General features: G+C 39.9%; 1 non-coding gene across 1 annotated transcript; it reads right to left on the bottom strand.

The window, feature by feature from the left end:
• Positions 1 to 2,453: 2,453 nt before the first annotated feature.
• LOC121988130 lies at positions 2,454 to 2,559 on the bottom strand. The gene has a single exon (XR_006113884.1). It is a non-coding gene; the product is annotated as a small nucleolar RNA R71 (small nucleolar RNA).
• Positions 2,560 to 15,354: the final 12,795 nt, after the last annotated feature.

The following is a 15,354-nucleotide window of genomic DNA, read 5'->3' as shown; positions in this document are numbered from 1 at the left end:
ATAAATTGTGATAATTTTGGGCAATCCAGGAATCATATCCAAGTCCATCAAGAAATTTCTTAGCCATACTGCTTCTTTGACTATCTCAGAGGCTGCCACATATTCAGCTTCCATGGTGGAGTCTAAAACACATTTCTGCTTAACACTCCTCCATGTTATGGCTCCACCTCCCAAAGTAAACACATACCCCGAGGTTGACTTAATATTGTCCCTATCTGATTGAAAATCCGAATCCATGTATGATGTGCGTAAATATTATGATCATTTATGCATATTTTAACGCACATTCACTTGTTTTATACGTATATATTCCTTGCATGATCGCCTCTTTTATCACGTATTCATCATATATACACTTTTATTCGGATATCTGCTCTTTGTTTGGTTTTGTGTTGACAGGGATAACTTTTGGAGCAAAAACGGTGATTGTCGACGCACCGGAACAAAGCAGAGAGCACGGTCGTGCAACCTTGCACGGCCATGTGGATAATCCAGAGAGGGATCAGGGTACGGCCGTGCAACCCTGCACGACCGTGCCTCACAGCCAGCAACCAAGCAAGGAACGACCGTGCAACCCTGCACGGTCGTGCTCCCAGGACCGCAACCAAGTAGCACACGACCGTGCAACCTTGCACGATCGTGTCCCAGGAGCCGAGCCCGGAGTTCACACGGTCGTGCCAATTGGCATAGCCGAGTAGCGCAGCCAGAGATAAGGAATGGCACGACCATGCCATCCTTACACGGACGTGCCGCCGCAGCCGCACCCTAGCCTATAAAAGGGGTTTAACCCTTTTCCTCAAGGGGGAGAGCCGGGAAGTGAGCCGTCAACAAGAGAATCACTTCGGTGTCGTTCCACGCTGTCCAGGACATTGGTCCAGCGATCTTTCATCACCACATCAACTCTAGTAGCAAAGGATTGGATCCAAAGATCACTCGTCGTCATTGGATAAGCATACTTCTTCTTTCTCTCTTCATGTTTGAGGATTGTATGTTTAAATATACTATGTCTTCGGGGTTTTCTCTGGCGTCTATGGAGTAGAGTCCTTGTTTTAGGATGAGGGAGTAATTGTGGATTGGTTTTGATGTAAGACTCGTATTATGCTTATATTTATTGGATGATTTCGTTTGCTTTGTTTCGATTACTCGATCTCTATATCGTGTTGATTGATTATGTATGAATTGCCAACCTCGTAGAGGGAATATCTTAGATTGTACACCCGAGGGTCCCGAGTGACAGGGGTAACCCGTTCACGGATATCTAGGGCACTTCCTTGAAAGGAGAGGCGACTTCTCCACAAGGAAGTAAGAGACCAAACTAAGCTCCTTAATTCTATCTTTGATAACATCAATTAGAGTTGTGTCTTTGTGATCTACCGAGGCGCTTGTGACAGAGGTTAACCGTAACAGGATTTCATAGGGATCATCTTTGTTTGGTACTTAAAGATAGTTGTTTTAGCTTTCAGTGAATGCATGCTGATGGACAATGAGTATAGGGTAATATGTGATACATCAATACCACCACAATGAAATCGAACTCCTAGAACGCTTCATAAACCAAGTGATTACTTCTCGTTGCTAGTCCTCATTTCTGCTTCCCAATCTCTTTTCTTAGATTACTTACAACCATCGATAGTGTAGCTTATCCTAAGTGTGTTATCACTAGTGCTTATAACCAGTCCTCGTGGGATCGATAATCTTTATTACTAACGATGAATTCGTGCGCTTGCAGAATTGTAACAAGTTTTTGCCATTGTTGCAGGGGACTGCGTCTATAACATTACTGATAATCATACTAGATTAGACTAGACTTTGTTTTCTTTATCCTTCCTTTATTTTGCATTTAGAGCTAAATAAAAAATTTTATTCTTGTTTTTCTTTACCTTTTGCATTTTCATTAAAATGCCAAAAATAATATTATTTCATCTTTCCTTCTTTACTATATTTCATATTTTATTATTTTTTTTTCATGCGTAGAGCTAATCTTTCAGGACAACTTCTACCGTTTGATCCAGAGATCGATAGGACCTTTTTGAGAAGAAGAAACCTACAAAAAGCATTTCAAGCAGTACAAGAATCTTCAGAGATGGCTGATAAATTGTTGCAAGATTATGCAACACTTTATACACGAGGGGTTTGGTCTAGCATCACTCGACTGCCAATCAAAGCTAACAATTTTGAAATCAAGTCTGCAGTAATTCACATGGTTCAGCAGAATCAATTTGGAGGAGCGCACGATGATCCAAACCATCACTTAGAGCTTTTCTACGAGATCTGTGGTACCATGAAGGTGAACGAAATCCCTCCAGAATCAGTAAGGTTATTGCTCTTCAGATTTTCCCTGAAAGATAGAGCCAAGTAGTAGCTAAATTCCCTTCCAGCAAACAGCATTACATCCTGGGAGCAGTGTGAGTAGAAATTCCTGGACAAATTCTATCCACCAAGTAAAACTGCTTATATGAGAAATTTGATAGCAAGCTTCAAACAGATAGACTCGGAATCATTATTTGAAGCCTGGGACAGATTCAAAAGTATGCTAAGATAGTGCCCCCATCATGACCTTGAGAAATGCTTGGTTCTACACACCTTTTACAATGGAATCAACTATCACACGAAGGTATCCCTCGATTCTGCAGCAGGAGGAGCACTGATGAATAAGAGCCTTGATGAAGCTGAAGAGATCATAGAGAATGTAGCACAGAATCACCATCAGTGGGCATCAAAAAGATCTGTTGGTTCTCTCTCAAAAAATCAAATAAAAGCGTCAGGAAAATTTGACGTAGATGCAGTCACTCTCATGTCTGCAAAGCTAGATGCTCTGACCAAGAAGTTTGAGGCCATGGGAAACAACAACAACACGGCCAAAGCGATAGTTTGTGTTTGTAAAACTTGCGGCAGTACGGATCATGCTCAAGATACTTGCCCCCTAGGGCCAATACAAGCACAGATAAATCAACTTGAGGAGTGTGATGCGATAGTCAGCTACAACCAAAGGTAAAACAATCCGTACTCCAACACATACAATCCAGGTTAGAGGAATCACCCAAACTTCTCATACTAGAATAATCAAGGCCAAGGGCCAGCAAAATAAAGCTATCAACCCGGACAACAGAGCTACTCACCTGGGCAGCAGGGCTACTCATCTGGATAATAGACTTTTCAACAACAACCTTCACAATTGTCCAGAATTGAAAAGATGCTTGAAGAAACTCTCTCAGAGCAAAAAGAGATGAAGAATGAGATCAAGCTGTTAACTCAAAGAATGGAAAATTCTAAGAAACATTAAAAGATGCAAGACAACCAGATAGCCCAGTCCATCTCAAGAGCACAGGGAACATTTCCAAGGAAGCTAGATATAAACCCAGTAGAACACTGCAACCTCATCAAGCTGAGGAGCGGACGAACTATGGGAGACCCCCAAATCATTACTCAGAAAGGACCTGACTCAGAGGAAGAGCCCTCTCCCCTAATGCCCAATCATATCTAGAACAGGGATGGAGAGGAGGTCACTAAGAAAGTTGAAGGAACTCTTCAAGTTCCCTCATGAAGTCAAACGATTCCTTTCCCTCAGAAACTGATAACATCCCAGAAGGATGAAGAGTTCAACCGATTCCTAAAGAAGATTAAGGAAATTTGCATAGAAGTACCACTGATAGATGCACTGCACCAAATACCTAAGTTCGCAAAGTTCTTAAAGGGTATTTTATCTAACAGGAGGCAGAAGGGCGACTTCGAGACTGTAGCATTAACGGAGAATTGCAGCGCTCTACTTATAGCAAATATTCCACCAAAACTTCAGGATCCAGGAAGTTTTTCCATACCGTGCAAAATTGGTTCTGAACTCATACAGAGAGCTTTCTGCGACTTGGGGGGCAGCATTAGCCTACTTCCATACTCTTTATGTAAGAAGCTGGGACTCCAGAATATTAAAATGACTACTATGGCACTGTAATTAGCTGACCATTCATGTAGATCCCCGATGGGAATAGTGGAAGACGTGCCAGTAGAAGTGGGTGGATGTATCGTTCCCACAGATTTCATTATCTTGGATATGGAGGAGGATCCCAAGATACCGATCATCCTTGGAAGACCATTCCTTGCCATAGCTGGAGTCATCATTAATGTGAAAAGTCACAAGTTATCCTTGGAGATCGACAAAGAAAAGATTGAATTTGATTTATCTGATTCTTCCATCTGCATCCCCTCTTCCCAGGAAAATTTTAGCAAGATCAACTTACACAAAGTCAAGGAGTGCAGTATCCATGAGAGTTCTCCTCCAGCGAGCAATAAGAAATACATTTGTCCTGCATGAGCGAAATTAAAGACGCAGACTGGAGCATTAACCCTAGGAGGAGAGCTATGCTTCCACGGGTTTAGTCCATATTAGCTGAAATGGGGTCGAGTTAAAGACCTAAAACAAGCGCTTCTTGGGAGGCAACCCAAGGGTTTTCATTTTAGTTTATCATTCTGTTTATTGTTTTATTTCTTTAGTAAGTTCGAGTCAAGTACTTTTATTATTTCTTTATTTTTGGGTATTCGTTTTCAGGATGTGCAGAGCCTCCGCGAGTTGGTCGTGAGTGTTTCATGGGCGTGGAGGCATCAGGGGGACCAAAATGGCGAAAAGGCGAGTCTTCGTGCGAAGCCGACAGAGGAATGAAGGCCACGGGCAATGCAACCTTGCACGACCGTGTGGCCTATGCAGAGAAAAGAAGAACACGGGTCGTGCCAATCGGCACGGCCATGCGAGACCGCCAGAGAGGGAGAAGAACCAGGCCGTGCCAATTGGCACGGCCGTGCAACATGTGCAAAGAAGAAGGAGGAATGGGTCGTGCCAATTGGCACGACCGTGCCTTAGTCGAGGAGAGGAAAGAGGAGGTCGTGCCAATTGGCACGGCCGTGCAGAGCTCCACCTAACCTGGTCGTGTCTATAAGACACGGCCGTGCCCCTACCTGTGTGCGTCACTTACTCCTCCAAAAGCCCTAATTTCCATCTTCTTCTCTCCCAAAAAAGCCTTCTCCTCCCCACTACACCTCATCAAACCTTAATTCCCACCTCTAGAGCTCATTTTTGCTTAGATCTACATCCAAATCTAACACTTCTTCAAGCCACAAATTCGGAAAGAGAGAAGCAACTTCCCTATTTTTCCTTCCTTCTCCTCCTTTTCCATCCTCAATACCCATCTCCATAAGAAATTCCTCAAAACCTTGCACCATGTCGCAGATCTTGAAGAGACTTCGTCGAGGAAGCAGTGGATTTGGCGAAGGAGATGCACCGGGAGGCAACAAAGGAAAAGGGAAGGCGTCTTCTTCAAAAGGCAACGGAAAAAGGGTGACACGCGACGAAGGTAACGAAAACAAGTTCAATATTATTTTTAGAAATCATGAACAAAAAACTAGATATGATATCCTTGTCGCTAGAAAAATTATATGCACTAAGTATATGGATCCCATTACTATGGATATGCTAGGAATTATGGATGATGTAGATTGGATGATTAGTTCTTTAGATTGGAATGATATTATGTACGCTCATGCACCGACCTACCCCCGCCTAGTCCTTGAATTTTTTAGCTCAATTGATGTTAAATTTTCTTCTGAGGATGACTATGTAGAGGTCATAACTTTTAGGATAATGAATAAAGAAGTTTGGTGGACTTTTAGTGATTCCAACAATTATTTTGGTTTACCCATTGGTGGTGCCCATGGATTTGATGATGAAATAAGATGGAATGAATTTTGGACGTCAATAATCGGATCAAAAGACCCTTATGAACCCTCTAGAGCCAAAGCATCCCGCATGCAAAACCCGACCTTTAGATACCTTCACCGAGTGATGAGCAAAATGATCTTTGGTCGAGGAGAGAGTGATGGGGTGGTTAAAAAGATAGAACTCTATTCTCTTTGGGCAATGTTGAATAAAGTAGATTTTGATTACGGATTTCATTTCTTGCAAACTTTGTTGAGGGTAGCTAAGGCATCTTTGGGGATGATAGTGTTTGGTGGATTGATCACCCAAATAGCGTTCAATTTGGGTTGTGAGCTTGATGGATTAGAGGTGATCCATGGTAATGACAAGATCGATATCGATTCTTATCTTGCTATGAAGATGATTTGTCAGGATGAGAATGAGTTTGCCTTCCCTAGGAACAATGGTTTTCTATTACCCCTTCCTTTCCCCGAGCGTACTTCAATTTGCAACCCCGCGAACTGGGTGATTGCTGATTTACACCCCGAGACTGTCCCCTCCATTCTAGAAGAAATCGAGTACTACTAAGAGCCCTCGTCATCAGGATTCCCGCACCCTTCCGGACATCTAGAACCTCCTAGGCACTCTTTTGTCTATGGTACGGGATCCTCTAGATTTGATTTTTCTGACTTCCGTACATCTTTAGAATCCCTTCATGAGAAGCAAAATACCCAACAACGATTGTTGGAGGGTTGCTTCAAGTTATCTGACGACCAGTTTAGGGAGGTACAAGATCATTTTCAGTTCACTAGGGACTTCCATAGTCAGGTGATAGGGTTCGTTCAGGATTATAATGTTGACCAGGAAAGAATGAGAAATTTTATGGATGATATGGATATCACTAGACAACAAGTAGATGCTCTTTATCAATATCATCAACACCTTAGTCATCTTCCTGGTATGCCTAGATTTTCCCCTGGCACACATCGGGGACCCTCTTATCCCCCACCCCTGCCACTGTATTGATTTAATCGGGACGATGAAAAGTCTAAGTCTGGGGGGTGTTGTGTCTGTCTGCACAACCTGAGTCAAGTCGAGTTTTCTTTTCTTTTCTGCATATTTTATTTTTCTGTTTTGCATATTAGTTTGCTTGTTTATTTGCACTTTGCTTTGTTTAGTCGTTTCATGTTTTTTTTTAGTTTTGAGGCATATTTGAGAACATTAAACCTTTTTCTTTTTTTGCTACTTGTCTGATAGCAAAATGACTAGCATTTTCTTAGTTTATGTGTTGTTAAGATAGTATTAGTATGTTTCGTGTATCTCCTTTCTCTATCTTTAGTAGCATGAAATAAGCTAAGTATTGTACAGAGTTTGGTATAAATTTTGGCCTAACCTTAAGGATCTTATTTATACTACACTTAAGTACTTAAGCTTGAATAGTAGAAATATTTTGGAATAGTTATGATTCATCCAAATTGTTTAGTACTTTTGTTCCCATGGTGATTTTTTATTTACATTTTGGTTACTGGATGACCTCGGATCATGGAAGCTCGTTTGGAAAATCTAAATCCCAACATATGCATCCCACATGTGTGATTAATGCTACACTATAGCACAAAAAAATATATATATAAAAAATGAATAAGGGATAAAAAAAATAGTTGTCGTGAGTGGAAACTAACAATTCACCCCTTTGAGACCGAGTTAGGTTACTGGGGAAATGAATATTATGTTTCTCTTGATTCCAAGAAGTATCCTTTGAGACCTTGTGTAATTTAAGAAAAACGAACCAAGTGTATGGCAGGTAAGTACCTATCACCGGGAACATTAGGAACTCAATTGTATGACGACTTAACTAGGACAGAGAATTAAAACTTGAAGAGTTTGAGCTACTTATTGCACCGAGCACAAAGAACTTATGCTTAAGTCATACTTAGGTAACTCCACAATCATGTTTATTAATGAAACTAGTTGATAGAGTTAGGCAAATGCACTAGGGATTATGAAACACTGTCAGGCACTCATGAACATAGTTTACAGCGTTTTGCTTGAGGACAAGCAAAGGTTCAAGTCTGGGAGTGTGATGCGCGTAAATATTACGATCATTTATGCATGTTTTAACGCACATTCACTTGCTTTATACGTATATATTCCTTGCATGATCACCTCATTTATCACGTATTCATCATATATACACTTTTGTTCGGATATCTGCTCTTTGTTTGATTTATGTTGACAGGGACAACTTTTGAAGTGAAAACGGTGATTGTCGACGCACCGGAACAAAGCAGAGAGCACGACCGTGCAAGCTTGCATGACCGTATGGCCAATCCAAAGAGGGATCAGGGCACAGTCGTGCAACCCTGCATGGTCGTGCCTCACAGCCAGCAACCAAGCAAGGAACGGTCATGCAATCCTGCACGACCATGCCCCCAGGACCACAACAAAGTAGCACACGGCCGTGCAACCCTGCACGACCGTGTCCCAGGAGTCGAGCCCGGAGTTCACACGGTCTTGCTAATTGGCACGGCCGTGCAGAGCATCCAGAGATAAGGCATGGCACGACCGTGCCATCCTTACACGACCGTGCCGCCGCAGCCGCACCCTAGCCTATAAAAGGGTTTTAACCCTTTTCCTCAAGGGGGGAGATCCGGGAAGCGAGCCGTCAATAGGAGAATCACTTCAGTGTCATTCCATGCCATCCAGGACATTGGTCAAGTGATCTTTCATCACCACATCAACTCCAGAAGCAAAGGATTAGATCCGAAGATCACTCGTCGTCATTGGATAAACATACTTCTTCTTTCTCTCTTCGTGTTTGAGGATTGTATGTTTAAATATACTATGTCTTCAGGTTTTTCTCCGACGTCTATGGAATAGAGTCCTTGTTCTAGGCTGAAGGAGTAATTGTGGATTGGTTTTAATGTAAGACTAGTATTATGCTTATATTTATTGGATGATTTAACTTGCTTTGTTTCGATTACTCGATCTCTATATCATGTTGATTGATTGTGTAGGAATTTCCAACCTCGTAGAGGGATATCTTAGATTGTACACTCGAGGGGCCCTAGTGATAGGGGTAACCCGTTCACGGACATCTAGGGTACTTCCTTGAAAGGAGAGGCGACTCCTCCACAAGGAAGTAAGAGACCAAACTAAGCTCCTTAATTCTATCTTTGATAACATCAATTAGAGTTGTGTCTTTGTGATCTACCAAGGCGCTCTAGTGGCAGGGTTAACCGTAATAGGATTTCATAGGGATAGTTGTGTCTTTGTTTGATGTTTAAGGATAGTTGTTTTAGCTTCCGGTGAATGCATACTGATGGACAATGAATATAGGGTAATATGTGATACATCAATACTACCACAATAAAACTGAACTCCTAGAACACTTAATAAACCAAGTGATTTCTTCTGGTTGCTAGTTCTCATTTCGGCTTCCTAATCTCTTTTCTTAGATTATTTATAACCATCAATAGTGTAGCTAATTCATGCACTTACGGAATCGTAATAGTGTAATCCACAGGGAGCAAATCATCTGCCTGGTAAACCGGTATATAATCTCTAGTCCTTCTCATGTACTTTAATATATGTTTTACGACAGTCCAATGTCTCTGTCAAGAGTTACTTTGATATCTGCTAACCATGTCCATGGCAAAACAGATATCAGGTCTTGTACATAGCATTGCATAAATCAGGCTTCCTACAGCTGAAGCATAAGGAACTGCCTTCATCTCCTCTATCTCTTTTGATGTCTTAAGAGACATCTCTTTTGATAAAGGTACTCCATGTCGAAAGGGTAAGAAACCTTTCTTGGAGTTTTGCATGCTAAAACGAGCAAGGATAGTATCGATATACAAAGCTTGGGATAAGCACAACATCTTTTTCTTGTGATCCCTTATTACCTTCATCCCAAGAATATGTCCACATTCTCCCAAGTCCTTCATATCAAATTGCTTGAACAACCATACCCTTACGTCTGATAACACGTTGACATTGTTGCCAATGAACAAAATGTCATCTACGTACAGTACAAGAAATGCCATCACATTTGTGTCAGTTTTCTTGTATACACAAGACTCATCCGGACACTGGATAAATCCATAAGACTGGATTACTTCATTAAACCAGATGTTCCAAGATCTCGAAGCTTGTTTTAGTCTATAGATAGACCGTTTGAGCTTACATACAAGATGTTCTTTGCCCTTCGCAATGAATCTCTCTGGTTGCTTCATATAGATGTTTTATTCAAGACTTCCGTTAAGGAAAGTTATCTTGACATCCATTTGCCAAAACTCATAATCCATATGAGCAGCAATAGATAAAAGAATCCGGATAGACTTAAGCATGGCTACCGGCGAAAAGGTTTCCTCATAATCGATTCCCTCTTTCTAAGTATACCCTTTTGCAACAAGCCTTGCTTTGAAGATTTCCACCTTCCCGTCTGTCCCTCTTTTTCTTTTGTAGACTCATTTACATCCAATGACTTTTACACCATTTGATGGTTCTACAAGCTCCCAGACCTGATTAGAATACATAGATTCTATTTCAGAGTTTATTGCACTTTGCCAAGATGTTGCATCTTTATCTTGGAGTGCTTCATCATATGTCCAAGGATCAAGTTCATGTTCACCAGGGATCAAGTCCGAAGATTCTCCCAAAAACATGAATCTATCAGGTTGCCTAACAACTCTCCCACTACGATGAAGCACTTCTTGTAATCGTGCATCATTTATGACACGTGTTGTAGTTTCTTGTGGTATCTCATCTTGTACCATTGGTACTAAAGTAGACGTGTCTTCTCTTATTTCCTCAAGAACAATTTTACTCATGGACTTGTGGTTCATTACATAGTCCTCTTCTAAAAATCGAGTATTGGTGCTAACAATGACCTTCTGATATTTAGGATTATAAAAAAAACCTCCTTTTGTTCTTTTAGGATAACCCACAAACAGACAAACTTCTGTACGTGATTCCAATTTATCAGTATCTTCCTTCAGCACATGTGCTGGACTACCCCAGATCTGAATATGTTTCAGAATAGGCTTACGCTCATTCCATAATCTTGTGGGAGTAAAGGGTACTGACTTAGAAGGTACCAAGTTCAGAATGTACACTACCATTTTCAGAGCATATCCCTAAAACGAATTTTGTTGTATCGTGGGAGTTATTGGATTTAGAGTATACATATTGTCAGCCGACGTACCAGAACAGATAACTACTCTATTTTCTTTACCAAAAGAAATAGAATATACATCCATAATTTTAGAAACTGAAATCAAATTCTTTATAAAACTTGGTACATAAAGATAATTTCTCAAAATCAATATTTTATTCCTATCTAAAGATAGGTAAACATCTCCCACTGTAATAGCCACCACTTTCGTAGCATTACCCATGTAGACGGTAATCTCCTCTTCATGTAGTCGTCGATTTCCTGGAACCCCTGCAATGAATTGCAGACATGATCAGTGGCCCCCATATCTACACACCAGGTACCAGTAGATAACACCACTAAACATGTTTTAACTACTAGAGAATAATATATACCTTTATTGTTCTCCTTTCTAAGAGGACAGTCCACCTTCCAATGTCCAGACTGCTTGCATGTGAAGCACTTGCCCTTCGGCTTCTTCACACCTGCTTTCAATCCAGCCCCTAGAGTTCGACTCACTTTCTTTGCTTGTTTCTTCTTCTTCATGCCTTTCGGTTTAGAAGGAGAAAAGTTCTCAGCAATGTGAATTTGTTAACCTTGACGAAATAACTCTTTTGCTGCTTGAAGTTCTGTTAGAAGTTTCGCCAACAAATATGTCCTTTTGTTCATATTGTAGTTCAGGCGGAACTGCTCAAAACTTTTTGACAGTGTTCGGAGAATAATATCGACCTGGGTTTCCCCATCGATTTCAGCTCCAAGAATTTCTATCTCATTTAAATGAGTCATTATCTTGAGCATATGATCCCTCATGAGTGTCCTCTCAGTCATGGTGGTCATCATCAAGTTTCTCATAGTCTTCTGCCTAGCAACCTGATTCTGGTGTCTGAAGAGTTCCTTGAGATTACGCATCATGTCATAAGTAGTAGGCATGACATGATGCTGATGTTGCAGCACATTTGACATAGAAGCCAAAATGTAATACCGCGTCATCTCATTTGCCCTGACCCATTTCTTATGACACTCAATCTCCTCTTTACTAGAATCACTATTAGGAAAGCTTGGATAGATCTCAAAAAGTATGAACTTATAGCCTTCAGCAGTTAAGACAATGTCCAGGTTTCATTTCCAATCAATGTAATTGGGATCAGTAAGTTTGTTCTCTTTCAATATAACAGCAAGGGGATTGAAAGTCATCCTAAGAATCATAAAATATTTGGTCAAGACTTTAGAATTTAAAATAATATTGATTCCTCAAACAATATCATTTAAATTCACCAACACCTCAAACACCGTGAATTTTGTATGTCACGTTAGTATGGACGTATACAAAATCAAGCATTTGTAAGAGGAGGATTTTACCCATTAATTATCTTGTCAACATAACTTTATGACAAATAAAATTACCTCAAACACCGTGAATTTTGTATGTCACGTTAGTGTGGAAGTATACAAATTCAAACATTTGTAAGAGGGGGGGTTTAGCCATTAATTTTATTATCTTGTCAACCTAACTTTATGACAAATTAATAGTTGGTTTTTCTTCGATCACATAGATAATAGCAGTGACTCCGATGGGGAGGATACTATTAAATGTGCCTAAGTGTATACCATTACTTGATACTTAGTCTATTAAATAGGATTGTGCCCCTTCAGTTGGAGAAGATCACATGCTCCTAAATAATTTCCTATAATCATCCAGTAAGGAAGTTTGATCTAGTGATCCGCAAATAAACTCATCCGTTGTGGAGGAAGGTACTCAGAGCCAACACACAAGTTTGAATGCATCACTTACAAACCAGTAATGGAGACCGTGGAATTTAAATAAAATTCCTCTCCCACTTAGTTATTTAGAGACGAGGAATTTTAACATGCACACAAGCACACAAACACAAGCACACACAGCATAAAAGGCAATAAATAGGAAAAATAATTTTCCAACTATTATGGCCTCATCCAATGCTGTCCTCCGTATGCCACCAACCCTAGCCACTGCCGAAGGGTTTACGTCATCACATCTATCTTGCTTCCTTTTCCGTTGCGCCTCTGGTCCTCCAATAGTACCACGCCTCACAAGGACACGATCCGCGACAAAAATAAAATTTTACATTTATCGATCCTATATTCCATGAAGGAATGTACATGTAATCTAGATCGAACAAAAATGTAAAATCCTAAAACTAATACAACTCCTGCTGTATTTAATAATTACAATCATGCACACACATAAAATGCCCTCAACATGTCCGAGGGCCCAATCACACACAAACACAATATGACCATAATAGTTGGAACTAGGATGCCTGCAACCAAAGAGTTAATCTATTTGCACATCCTACTATTATCCCGCCTAAATATGTGTATGAAAAGCGCATAATTTAACTGAAAACCAGACACACAGAGGCATAAACCTAGCTCTTATACCAATTATTGGTTGCTACTCGGAGCACTGTTCTGTTTCCCCTGTATAAAAATTCATACAAGCACAAAACTTAACCTAGCTACCCATGTGCTCTACTAAAGTTAAACTTGGATTATAAACGATGCTTAACATTATTAATCCAAGTTGCTCTTCAGAAGTTAAACTTAGATTGGAAACGATACTTAACATTTTTACTCCAAGTTTAACCTATGTGTTCTTCAGAAGTTAAACCATATTACAGAAGTTAATTAAATATTTATTTCAAAGATTGACTTCCAGGTTAAACATCGTGAGGCACTAGGTCTTCTTGGTTATGGGATCATCCACCACTTCCTAGACAAAGACTTTCAAAGAAATTGGATATTTAACTTCTTACAGTAACCCTAGATTTAACTAAAGAGACCTCAATAGAAGCAGAAGATTGAAACACAAAATTGAAACATGAAATCGAAAACCTAAAAATGATAGCCTCTTGTGTTGGTATTTCAGGATCCACACAAAGAAAATAAACTAGTACGCAGCGGCCTAATAGACTAGTTGTACCTTTCTTTGTAGACAAAAGACCTCTTGATCTTCTGTTGTATTCCTCTCCTCCTCTTAGATGTCGTGTGGGAGACGATCTACTAAGAAAACTCCACCCGAACCACTTCTTTGCCTCCAAGAAAATTGGCCACCAAGGGATGCTAAAATAGGAAATTTCCTTCTCTTATTCTTCCCTTCCAAACAACTGGCCACAAAGGGACATGGAGCTTGATGTGCCGCCGGCCTTAAGGGAAGAAATCAAAAGAGAAGAGAAAGGAAGAGAGCCAGCCACCAAGGATTAAAGGAGATGTGATCCGCCGGCCGTTAGGGAAGAAATAAGGGTGTTGGCCACAATAAAGAGGAGAGGGGCAAGGCTTAGGTTGTGTATTTTCATGAGGCACCCTCTCCCTCTCTTTTATAATCCTTGGTCATGGCAAAAAAAGAAAGTTTTAAATATAATTAGAACTTCCGTATTTGTGGCCTCCCTTTAAAAAAGGAAATTTTATTAACAATTAAAATCACTCTCTTTTAAATTTCCTATTGTACATGACAACAAAAGGAAAGTTTTAAAATTAATCTCTCTCTTTTAAGCTTTGTAGAAGGCTACAAAAAGGAAAGATTAAAATTAAAACTTCTCTTTTAAATCATGGTTACAAAAAAAAAGTTTTATCAAAAATTAAAATCTCTCTTTTAAACATTATAGATAACTACAAATAAGGAAAGATTTTAACAAAATTAAAATCTCTCTTTAATCCTTTGTAGATAGCTATAAAAGGAAAAAAATTTAAAATTTAAAACTCTATTTTAAAACCATGAGGATGGCTATAAGAGGAAAATTTTTAACACAAAATTAAAAACTCCTTTTATTCTTCATGTGGCCTCTAAAAAGGACAATTTTAAAAAATTAAAACTTCCTTTTAACTTATGTGGCCGGCCACATCTTGGACACCAAGATGTGTTTGGGGCCGACCACCTTTTGGGCTCCAAATAATGCTTGGTCAGCCCCCCTTTCTCCAAGCAAGGATGTGTCCGGCCCATTACTTGGGTAAGAAGTAGACTTGGTGGATACAAGGATTTATAGAGGCTACAATAGGGACCGAGAGGATAAATTGATTTTAGTCTCCCAATGAGCTTGAGTTTCCTATGTTTGCCTGAACACCCAACTCAAGTTCATCAATAATAACTCATACCACTAAAGAGTTATTATTGAACTACCGTACCAATTCCAAATTACATTATGGGCTCTTTCTTATCATGAGTGCATTAATCTCCCTGTGTTTAAGATATCGAATGTCCACTAATTAAATGAGTTATTGACAACTCACTTAATTAATATCTAGTTCCAAGAGTAGCACCACTCAACTTCATTATCATGTCGGACTAAGTCCACTTGCAGGGTTTACATGATAATCCTTATCAGCTCCTCAAGGGGGCATCATCAACCTAGATTACTAGGACACAGTTTCCTTCTATAATCAACAACACACCATATAAATAATATTATTTCCCATTCTTATCGGGCCTATTGATTTAGCGGAATAAATTTCACCCATTGATAAATTAAAGAAATAAATA

The sequence above is a fragment of the Zingiber officinale genome, chromosome 5B (assembly GCF_018446385.1).
Source record: "Zingiber officinale cultivar Zhangliang chromosome 5B, Zo_v1.1, whole genome shotgun sequence".
Taxonomy (NCBI): domain Eukaryota; kingdom Viridiplantae; phylum Streptophyta; class Magnoliopsida; order Zingiberales; family Zingiberaceae; genus Zingiber; species Zingiber officinale.
This window is presented reverse-complemented; position numbering and strand designations above follow the sequence as displayed.